Consider the following 10,503-nt stretch of genomic DNA (forward strand, 5'->3'; position numbering starts at 1 on the left):
GGGCGTGAGTTATAGCTACCTCAGCTAACTATAACGGCTGAATGTTTCTGGTTTTATTTGAGTGAAATGTCAGACTAACTATAACGTCCCTCTAACCTTTGGTTGTTTCCGTGAATATCCAAGGTTTTTTAAATGCTAATTTCTAACTATAACGTCCCTGAACACTGTGTTTTTTTCAGTGAATTTCTAAGGGTTTTTAAATGCTAATTTCTAACTATAACCTTCCAGAAACCTGTGGTTTCTTCAGTGAATTTCTAAGGGTTTTAAATGCTAATTTCTGACTATAACGTCCCTGAAACCTGTGTGTTTTCAATGAATTTCTAAGGTTTTTTTAACTAGCAGTCACATTTGCAGAGTGGTGGAGAAAGGGTTCTGGACATCTAACCAGCTCTCAGGAATTCCATTGCGTAGAACTTACAGGTGGTACCAGGAGGGTTTCTTGGCCCCCAAGGTCCTTCTGAATTAAAGTGGGCTTCATCCCCCAACAAGAAGTGCACCAGGAGGCGCATTTGCAGAGTGGTGGACAAAGGGGGCATGACCTCTGAAGTTCTCTTAGCAATCCCTCTGTGTGGGACTTATTAGAGGTAACAGAAGAGGTAGTTGGCCCTCAAGGACTTCATTGGGGCCAACTACCCCTCCTATTACCTCCAGTATGTCCCACACATCAGGATTGCTGAGTTCTGAAAGTAGACCAAGCCCCCTTTGTCCACCACTCTGCTAAAGCACTTCCTGGTGCGCTCTAGGTTGGGGGATGAAGTCCAGTTTGCTGCTAGGAGTCCTTAGGGGCTAACTAGCCTACCTGTTACCTCCAGTAAGCCACAAACAGTGGGATTACTGAGAGGTGGTCACAGGCCATGCCCCCTTTCTCCACCACTCCACAAAGGTACCTTTTGGTACACTGCTGGGTCGGGGAGGAAGTCCCCTTGGATGCTGAGGGTCCTAGGGAGCCAATAAGGCCTCCTGTTACCTCCAGTCCCAAACAACAGCGGGAATGCTGAGAGAACTTCCGAGACCATACCCCCTTTCTCAACCATTCTGCAAACCTGCACCCTAGCACATTAATGGTTGGGGGATTAAGTCCTTTTGGATGCTGAGGGACCTTGGGGGTCAAAAAGTGCTTCTGCTACATCCAGTAAGCTCCTTTCTGCAGGATTCCTGAGAGGTAGTCAGAGGCCCCGCCCAGTTTCTCCACAAATCTGCAAACATGTCTACCAGTTAAAAAACATAGAAATCCTTTAGAAAACCAAAGCTTACATGGATGTTATAATTAGGAAATAGATTTTGAAAAACCTTAGAAACACTGAAATAACTAAAGATTACAGGGAAGTTTTAGTTAGGAAATAGAATTTAAAAAACCTTTGAAATTCACTTAAAAGCATAAGGCTTCAGAGACGTTATAGTTAGGCACTTGTACAAAACCAGTGAAGTTCAGCAGTTATAGTTACCTAAGTTAACTATAACTTACGCTCCCGTAATGCACTGCCTATGACCTCACATATTACATCACTCATGACATGGTCAGTGACATCCCTAATGACATCTCAAATGACATCACTGGTGACATCACTGACGATATCATCAAGTGAGTGTAAGTGTTTTTTAGAGTTTGTAGGCATTAAAAAAAAGTATATATATATATATATATTCACTTAAAAAACCATAGGTTTCACGCACGTTATAGTTAGGAATTAGCATTTAAAAAACCTTGCAAATTCACTTAAAAAACCAGAGGTTTCACACACGTTATAGTTAGCTGGACATTTCACTCGTAAAAAACCAATGAAATTCCCCCGTTATAGTTAGGTCAGATAACTATAACTCGCGCGCCCGCAATCCAGTGCTCATGACATCACATATTTCATCACTCATGACATGGTCAGTGGCATCACTCATGACATCACAGTGCGTGCAGCGTGCGCGCACCCCGCGATTTAATTAAAAAAAAGAAAATGTTTTTTCACCCTTCGGGGTCCTTTAGGGATCCCCTGAAAAAGGCTAGGGGGTCAGGAACTCTCTACCCTGCCCCCTTTTCACGTTCGCCACCTCTCTTTTTCACTCGCACCCACAACAAACAAATTGGCGGCCGACACTTCCTGATTTCGACCGATTCGAACGTTGACTGACATGTAACCACCAATCAGAATTACGCTCGCGCACGGTGCGCGCACGGTGCGCGGCTATAGATATGTATGTACTTTTAAATGCAATTTTCTCAGGAACTACTGAACAGATTGACTCCATATATGCAAAAGGCACTTCCCTGACCTGAGTACTACCTCTCTGCCAAATTTCAAGTAATTCTGTTCAGCCGTTCGGGCTGTACCTTCGACTAAAGGTCCTATGGGAAAATGCATGGGGAAAACGCGTTTTGGGACCCCCCTTTTTTCTCGGCCCCCGCTTGACAAATTACCCCGAGACTTTCAGGGTAGGAGCTGAGCGGAGCGCCCCATTAGTTTTGAAAATTTCGCGAGGATTTGTCAACCGGCGCCAAAGTTATTCAAAATAGAATTTTCAGATTTCCTATGGAAACATGGTCCTAACTATAACTATCTACTGGCTAACGCCAGTAGATAATATATATATATATATATATATATATATATATATATATATATATATACCCTACTGGCGGTCGCCAGTAGGTTGTTATAGTTAGGACCTAGTTACTATTTGAAAATTGCAACATTCTATTCGCAATAACTTTGGCTCCTATAGACGAATCTTCGCGAATTTTTCAAAACTAAATCTTTGTTGAGATCAGCTCCTATGTTGAAAGTTTGGGGGTGATTCGGCAAGGGGGGCCGAGAAAAAAGGGGGTCCCAAAATGTGTTTTCAAAATGTTAATTTCTATAGGAAACTTTAGACAGGGCTACAGGTCAAATGGGTGAACGGAATTACCTCAAATTTGGCAGGGAGAAGGGTATTGGTCTAGAAAGCACGCTTTTGTTTATTTGGTATAAATTAGTTCAGAAGTTTTTGAGAAGTATCAAAATTTACAGATATCGATAGTTGGGAATTCTGCCATCTGATTGGCTGAGGCGTTACGAGCATGAGCTTGTTGCTGATTGGCTGCGAGCGGTGCGAGGGGTTGCAACTAGGAAGTGTTGGCTGCCATTTTGTGATTCCGTTGAAGTGAGTAAGGTGAAAAAAGATGGAAAAAGGGGGAAAGAAGAGGGAAATAGGAGGGTAGGAGCACTGTAACCTCTCTGGGGTATTTAGGGTGTGCTATAGAGGGGGTGAGAAGTGAATTATTCACCCCTACTGGTGTGTAAGTGGTGGGCTACGGAAATTAAGTGAGGTATTGGGTAGAGTCTAATGCGGGTAAGGTGAGCTGGTGCGGGACTCGGGGATTAAAGCGTGAACCCAAATTGTGTGTCTTATGCTGTGAAGTCATGTGCCGTGGCCGCTGCACTACAGTTGTGGAAGTAGTGTCCGGATGTGTTCATAACTACTAGGACGAACTACTGACCCGTACTGGTATGAAAGTCCTGGGGTACGGAATATATGTGAGGTATTGTCTAGAGTCTCATGTTGCTAAGCTGAGCTGCTGCCGGAGTCGGGGATTAAAGCGTGAGCCCAAACTGTGTGTCATATGCTGTGATGTCATGTGCTCTGGCCGCTGTGCCACATCTGTGCAAGTAGTGTCAGCATGTAGTTATAGGTACTTGGATGAACTTTTGTTTAGAGCATTGTAGCTTGTGTATGGTGCTTAGGTGGTGTTGCATAGGGAGTGCAAAGGTAAATCAATATGGTATTTGTAGAGCGCAAACTACTCACCCCCATGGGTGAGTAGAGCTGGGGATCAAAGCGAAAGGTCTGTGCTGCAAAGTGAGATGGTCTGGCCACTGCGCCACAGCAGTGTGGAGAATAAATTTGGGTGAGGGTGTGGGAGTTGGCATTATCTGGCCCTAAAATAGCGGGCCCAAGTTGTAAGTTAAAGGGTGGCTCTAAAAAGAGCCCTTGTGTTCATTAGTTGGAGCTACATATAAGTGCGGATGCACAGCTTCAAGTTATTCAGGAAAACTCGGTTTCCCTGACCTGTGAAGTGTACTCCATCACTTCTGTATATATCCACCATATCAAAACATATGTTGTTGTTGTATATGGACCCCATTTTGTGGTCTCTGAGGAAAGCAGAGACAGCTTTGTTGACTTTTTTACGAGATTTTTCAATCTGAGGACAAAATTGTTTGGACCATTTCCACTTCTGTCTTTGGCATATAATGGAATATACAAAGACAGTTTGAGGCAAAAGTAACATCAATTGTCCAAAGGTGTCCTTCATAAGCATTTCCAAATCTACCCCAGTCAATGTGGCTAGGTTGTTTCCACCACAGTGCACAATCATGAGGTCAGGGTGTTGGAGATGCAAACAGGTTTTAACCAAAGGCATCAATTGGTGCCACTTCAATCCTCTCTGTCCAAACCATTTAATGTCCACATTTTGTTCCTTGATAATATGGCCCTCAGTATGTAATGTTAGAAAGTAGGGCTGTCATGAGGGGAACCTTGCGTAGTTTGGACACGGTGCTGGATTAGACGGTTGCTTTGCTGTCTGCTCCTGTTGGTGGTTGTTTCAGGTGTCTTGTTTTCTTGTAATAAATCTACTTATTGGATTCACTGCTGTCTGCCTCTTCACTACATAAATTTGGCGATGAGTGGGAGGCAAAAAGAAGGCACCACTCAGCAATATTTCAAAATTGCTTGCGTTGTGCTGAAGACCCGTTTTGTTCGTGTAGCTGTTTGTACTCATGCCAGGGTTGTCGGCTCATTAAACTATGTCATCCGACTTCTGGAAGGATTTATATTTTTTGATTTTGCCATTCCTCTGCTTCTTCACTACATTCTGGTTGCTGTACTACACATGTGTAAGTAATGTTAGTATGCGTTTATACTAACAAATGCATCATGGTAGTAGGGAGGGCGACCTATCAGGCGCAGCTCATACAATGTCCCGGAGTGTGCATTCGCTGGACATTTGTGTTTGCTATTAGAGGGTGATGCATGGCTTCCACCCTGTGATAGCAAATACTTGTTCGACTACTTGAAGCGAGAGGAGGAAAACCTCGTATTGCTAAAATAGAGGGGATGCGGATGGTAAAAACGGAGAGAAAAGAACAAGGAAAAAAAAGCGAGGTCTCACCCGTTCTTTTAAATGAGGCCCCTGGTGAGTGGGTAATGTTCCGTGGCCAAGCCAATTATTATATTGCGGGGTCTCTGTAGGACTGGGGATCTTAATGTCACATGCAAATTAGGTGCGGAAGGGCACAGAGACATTTTGCAGCCTAGGGGAGCGGCACCTTCCCAGGTATTGTTTACTAATTGTTCGGGGGTTCGAGGCCAACTGAAGTCGGGGGATCGCCACACTCTGGGTCTTTATTTAAATATGCAGGGTGGGCCGCGGCAGTCCCTGGAGCCTCGGTGGTCCTAGGCAGTGCCTTATTTGTTCTGTAATCACACGGGCAGTACTTATGGTGTTATAAAGTGATACACTCATAGAACTCTTGCAGTTGTACAATTACCCAGGCTTCATTTGTCTAATAGTCAGTTAGATTATTTTTGGTAGGTGCACTCTAATATTAAATAATGTTGTCCTTAAAATCTCCTATAAACAGATGATTTTCCCAATAAACAATAGACAAGTGTCGTCAGAAAAAGAAGACCTATACACTCAGTTATTTATTTGAAAAAATAAGTAAGCTTTATTAAAACAGAAATAAATAGAAATGTAACTTTAATAGAACAGTATAATAAAAAAAACGTGGGTTGGACTCCAGTGGACGCAGCGTAGGAAACCTGCAAGACAAAAATGAAACATAAGTATGTGTGCTATGTGGAAGAGGTAAAGAAAGGTCATCTGAATGAAAGGACCATAGTGAGAATGGAAGGGAGGGGGAGTGGGTGGAAGGGAGAAGGGGAGGGAGAGTCAAAAGAAGAGAGGGAGGAGGAGACAGAGCGTTGGCCTATTGCACCCAGCCCTTAGTGTTTACCCTCCGTCACCGGTTTGTCTGGGACGCTGGGGTCTGCGAGAAAGAGTGTGGTTTAGCAAGTCCTTAAAATTAAATACATGAGGCCAGATATTATGGGCCATATTATGAAGGAAGGGTGATAACATTATCGCTGCTTTAGTGGCAGGAAACTGGGTGGGTGGGCGTATGAGTCTGCATAGATGTCTGAGTGGGTGATTCAGTGGTTGTATGGATTAAAAAGGGCATCTGGAAAGGGCTGTATGGGTGAGTTAGTGTGTGTATGGGTGTGTTGGTGAGTGAATAACTGTCTCAGTGGTATATCTGTGACTAACTACATATGTTTTAAGCCACTATATGTGAGTGTTGGAGTATATAAATGAGTATACGTGAGACTAAGTTATTTCAAGAGTGGGTGTATAAATAAGTGTCTGCTTCTATCAGTGATTGTATAAGACAGTAAATATGCGTTAGTATCTGTATAAATAAGTGATGTGGTATGTCTAAAAATAACGAAGTTGGTGTGTATAACTGTATACATGAATAAATGGGTATGTGATTCATTCTTTGTATTCCTGACTAGGCATGTGAGTAACTCTATGGATGAGTGGCAGCGTATGATTGCATGTATAGATGTATGAGTGCATATTATAGTTCTCTATTGATGAGTAACTACATGTATAAGTGACTGGATGTGTGTGTGGACCTAGGAAATAGTGAGTGCTATGTAGTATATAGCATTCTTCTGTGTATGGTTTCAAAAATAGTAGTCAGCATTTTAGAATGAGTGTATCAAAGTTTATATTAGAGCATCAGTATGTGCATCAGATTGTCACGTGGATGATGTCATGAGTGATGTCAAGAGTGATGTTATTTGAGATGTCATTAGTAATGTCACTGACCATGTCATGAGTGATGTAATATGTGACATCATCAGCAGTGCATTGCGGGCGCGTGAGTTATAGTTAGCTCAACTAACTATAACAGGCGAATTTCTCTGGTTATATATGAGTCAAATGTTCAACTAACTATAACGTCCCTTAAACCTATGTTTTTTTTAGTGAACATATATATATATATTAACCTACTACAAAGGTTAAATTAGTATACTAGGTGCATTACTATTCAGTGACACTACTTCTAACATATATTAAGTGAGTGGCTACGTGTCTGTATGTATTCTTGTGTGTTAGTGGCTTGATGGGTGTATAAGTCAGTGTGTGAGTAGCTGTGTGGGTGAGTGAGATGCTGTGTGAGTGGCATATTGGTGAGTGAGTGGGTGTGTCAATGGCTGTATGGGTGAGCGAGTGGCAGTGTGAGTGGCTCTATGAGTGGATAAGTGGGTGTGTAGGGAAGAGCAGGAACTTCAGCAGAAGGAGCAGAGTGAGGAGGAGCTAGGCAGACATGTCCCACTACCGAGGAAGAAAAGCGGCCACAAGGGCCGGGCATGGCAGTACACCACCCCCGAAGAGATCGATGCACAGCTTTTGGCAGAGAAGGAAAAGGTGAGGGAAACAGAGCTCCATGCCGAAAATGGAGGCGACTTAGCAGCAGGTGATCCAACAAAAGAGAAAAAAGACTCAGACGATAGCGAGGATGAAGATGATGATGATTACCAGCAAAAGCGCAAAGGAGTAGAAGGGTTGATAGACATAGAAAATCCCAATTAAGCAGCTCAAACTACCGAAAAGGTTACTCAGCTGGATCTGGAAGGTCCAAAGGAGCTATCTAGGAGCGAGAGAGAAGAAATTGAAAAACATAAAGCCAAAAAGCGGTATATGAAAATGCACCGCGCTGGAAAGACAGACCAGGCAAAGGCAGATCTGGCTTGGTTAGCCATTATACAGAAACAAAAGGAAGACACTGCCCAAAAGAAAGATGATGAAAAGAAAGCAGAAGACAAAGAAGGAGCAGCCCCGACTGGCAGAGGAATACAGTCCCTATCCCTAAATGACTAGCCCACGCCTGGGAGGAGGAATTGCCAAGGAAGTGTCCCTGATGCCTGCCATGAAATTGTACCGTCATGGGTACCACTGAGGCGCCTCTCAAGGGCATTGCAGCATCATTATCTAAGCTAAAAGAGACACTGCCGTGTGTTCCTCTTCTGTAACTGGCACGGGATCCTTTCTCAGACTCCACTCTGGCCATTTGGTGCATCAAAAAAGAGACTGAATGCAAATTTGACCTGCAACTCTAGGGAAGGATCGCTGTGTTCTCTGTTTTTAGGATTAAAGCAAAACAGTGGGTTGGAAGGAATAAAGTTGGAGACTAGGTTGCAACATTGTTTTTGTATTGATTTTTGTTTTTGAGGTGGGAGTGGGTTTAAAGCCTGAAGTTTTCACATTAATTCAGAATGGATGTAGGATCTTTCACTGAGCAGTTGGATTAAGCGAGGATTTTCAGTGTGGTAGTTTAGGATTTTTTTGGAGGCTGCCCCCTTAAAATAGAGATAGTGAAGTTTCACTGTAACATAGTTAAAGGGGTTTCTTCATTTATCACTTTGAAATTTATGCAGTCCTGATTCCATCCTCCTTTTAATCTTTGGTTTTTTTGGTTGGCTAACCATTTTTTTTTGATGAGTGTCTGTTTTAGGCCCACCTTTCCGGCAGCCTTCTAGGGAAAATATTTACTGTAAAATACCCATGTTTAACATTTCACGACACAAACACAACTTGTATATTGGCTGAATACATTTAAATTATAAAGTTACCTAAGTTAACTATAACCTACGCTCCCGTAATGCACTGCCTATGACTCACATATTACATCACTCATGACATGGTCAGTGACATCACTAATGACATCTCAAATGACATCACTGGTGACATCACTGACGCAGGGGTGTAACACAGGCCCCCGTAGCCCCCGCGTTGCGGGGGGGCCCCCCGCGCTCCAGGGGCCCCCTCACTTCATCATGAATTCATTGGTGCGCAATTGCGCATGGCACGCCCGGCCTCTTATTAAATTTAATGGTGCGCACACACGCGCCTTTGCCCTAGCCGGGCCTCAGATGCTCACTCTTCATGTCCTAATGCCTTCAGTCGCAGCTTTCTGGTTCATGTGGTGAGTAGTGATGTTCAGTTCTATTTATGTGCAGTATTGATGTCACAGCTAAAATGTAGTAAGGAAATCAGGGCATGGCCACTAGCGCGCTCCTGTCCCAGTTTGCGGGAAACTGCGTGTTCGCCCGTTAATATTCCCGTACACGTGCCCTCTCTGTAAGCAGCACTTCATACTCTTCCTTTTGTGTCTCCAGCCTTTCTCCCACGTTCACATTATGTTATTGTACTCAACGGAGGTTCAAAGGGCCTTGTCAGGGACCCTTGCACCATCTCACTGAAAGGCGGCACATTCTTCTGTATGCCTCATAAATTTGCCCCTACCTGCAGAAAATGCTCCACCCCTGCATGCTGATGAATGTTAGTTTACCAAGTGAGCCAAACTCCTAGCCCTGGGCCTGAAGTCAAGGGACGTTGTGTGCAGGCCAGTGTCTCTGAAGGGCCAGTAAGTACATTTAGGGAAGATCAGTTGTGATCTCTGCCCAATCATAAGGGCTTTGTAGGCGGGGCCTGTCAGGAGGTCTGCTAAAACAAACCTACTGTTTCAATACATGCTTTTACTTGTACACAGTAGTGACATTCTGTTTACTGCCTCCAGTGCAGCCGGGGCAGTGGGCGTCCTCTTCGGTGGTTGCTACAACCAGTCTCATTCATCCCTCTTCAGGAGTACCAGTCATTCTATAGGATTAAAACATGCCAGTTTGTAGGCGATGTCCTGATTCACCACATAGTCCCGGACTACCCGTTTTTCCTCCTGGGTATTTTCTCCGGTAGACTACAGCATTTGCAAGTTGGTTTTAGAACCACTGCTGGCACCTCTCTCACTTTCTCCAGATTCCTCAGGCCAGGAGGTCAGGGGGGAGGGGCGGGGGAGGGGCAGGGGAGTTCTAGAGACGAGAGAGAAAAGCAAGGAGAAAGTGAAGGAGAGAGAGAGAATAGAGTGAAGGAGAAAGAAAGTGAAGAAGAAAGGAGAAGGGCTGGTTTTGAACACTTTTGCCAGGGCTGCTTTTGGTTCCCGATCGGGACATGGCCACATTAAAAGAATCGCTGTGAACTATGCAATTGCATGGAGAAATTGGTTAAAATGTGTCTTTTGTTCACAATGTGCCTATTTTATATCTCTAAATGTTCGAGGTAGGTGGCCGCAAGGCTGCATAAAGAAACAAAAAGGCGTTGCATCTTGGAATGTAGCTACCACCTTGCACCATCGCAAAAACACAAGAGGAACAGAAGAGGAGGAATGCAAGCTGAAATATGGGCAAACATTGCAAGGTTTGAATGAACGTATCCGCCTCGCCTTTTATTGTCTCTAGCGGAGGACAACGTGACACCAGAAGCAACAAAAAGAGGGATGCACTAGGTGGTCAAAGAAAGATTAATTTTCCTTTGGCACCCAAAGTAAAGGTGCTTTTTGTGAGTGCAGCCGTTAGTTAAACTTAAAAAAACTCAGTCAGTCTTTACATCAGTCTTCAAAGTTA

General features: G+C 43.8%; 1 pseudogene; it reads left to right on the forward strand.

Annotated features, from left to right (window-relative positions):
- The first annotated feature begins 7,328 nt into the window (after positions 1–7,328).
- On the forward strand, positions 7,329–8,354 carry LOC146776271 (28 kDa heat- and acid-stable phosphoprotein pseudogene; annotated as a pseudogene).
- The last annotated feature ends 2,149 nt before the right edge of the window (positions 8,355–10,503 follow it).

This window comes from Triturus cristatus, chromosome 12, assembly GCF_964204655.1.
Source record: "Triturus cristatus chromosome 12, aTriCri1.1, whole genome shotgun sequence".
Classification (NCBI taxonomy): domain Eukaryota; kingdom Metazoa; phylum Chordata; class Amphibia; order Caudata; family Salamandridae; genus Triturus; species Triturus cristatus.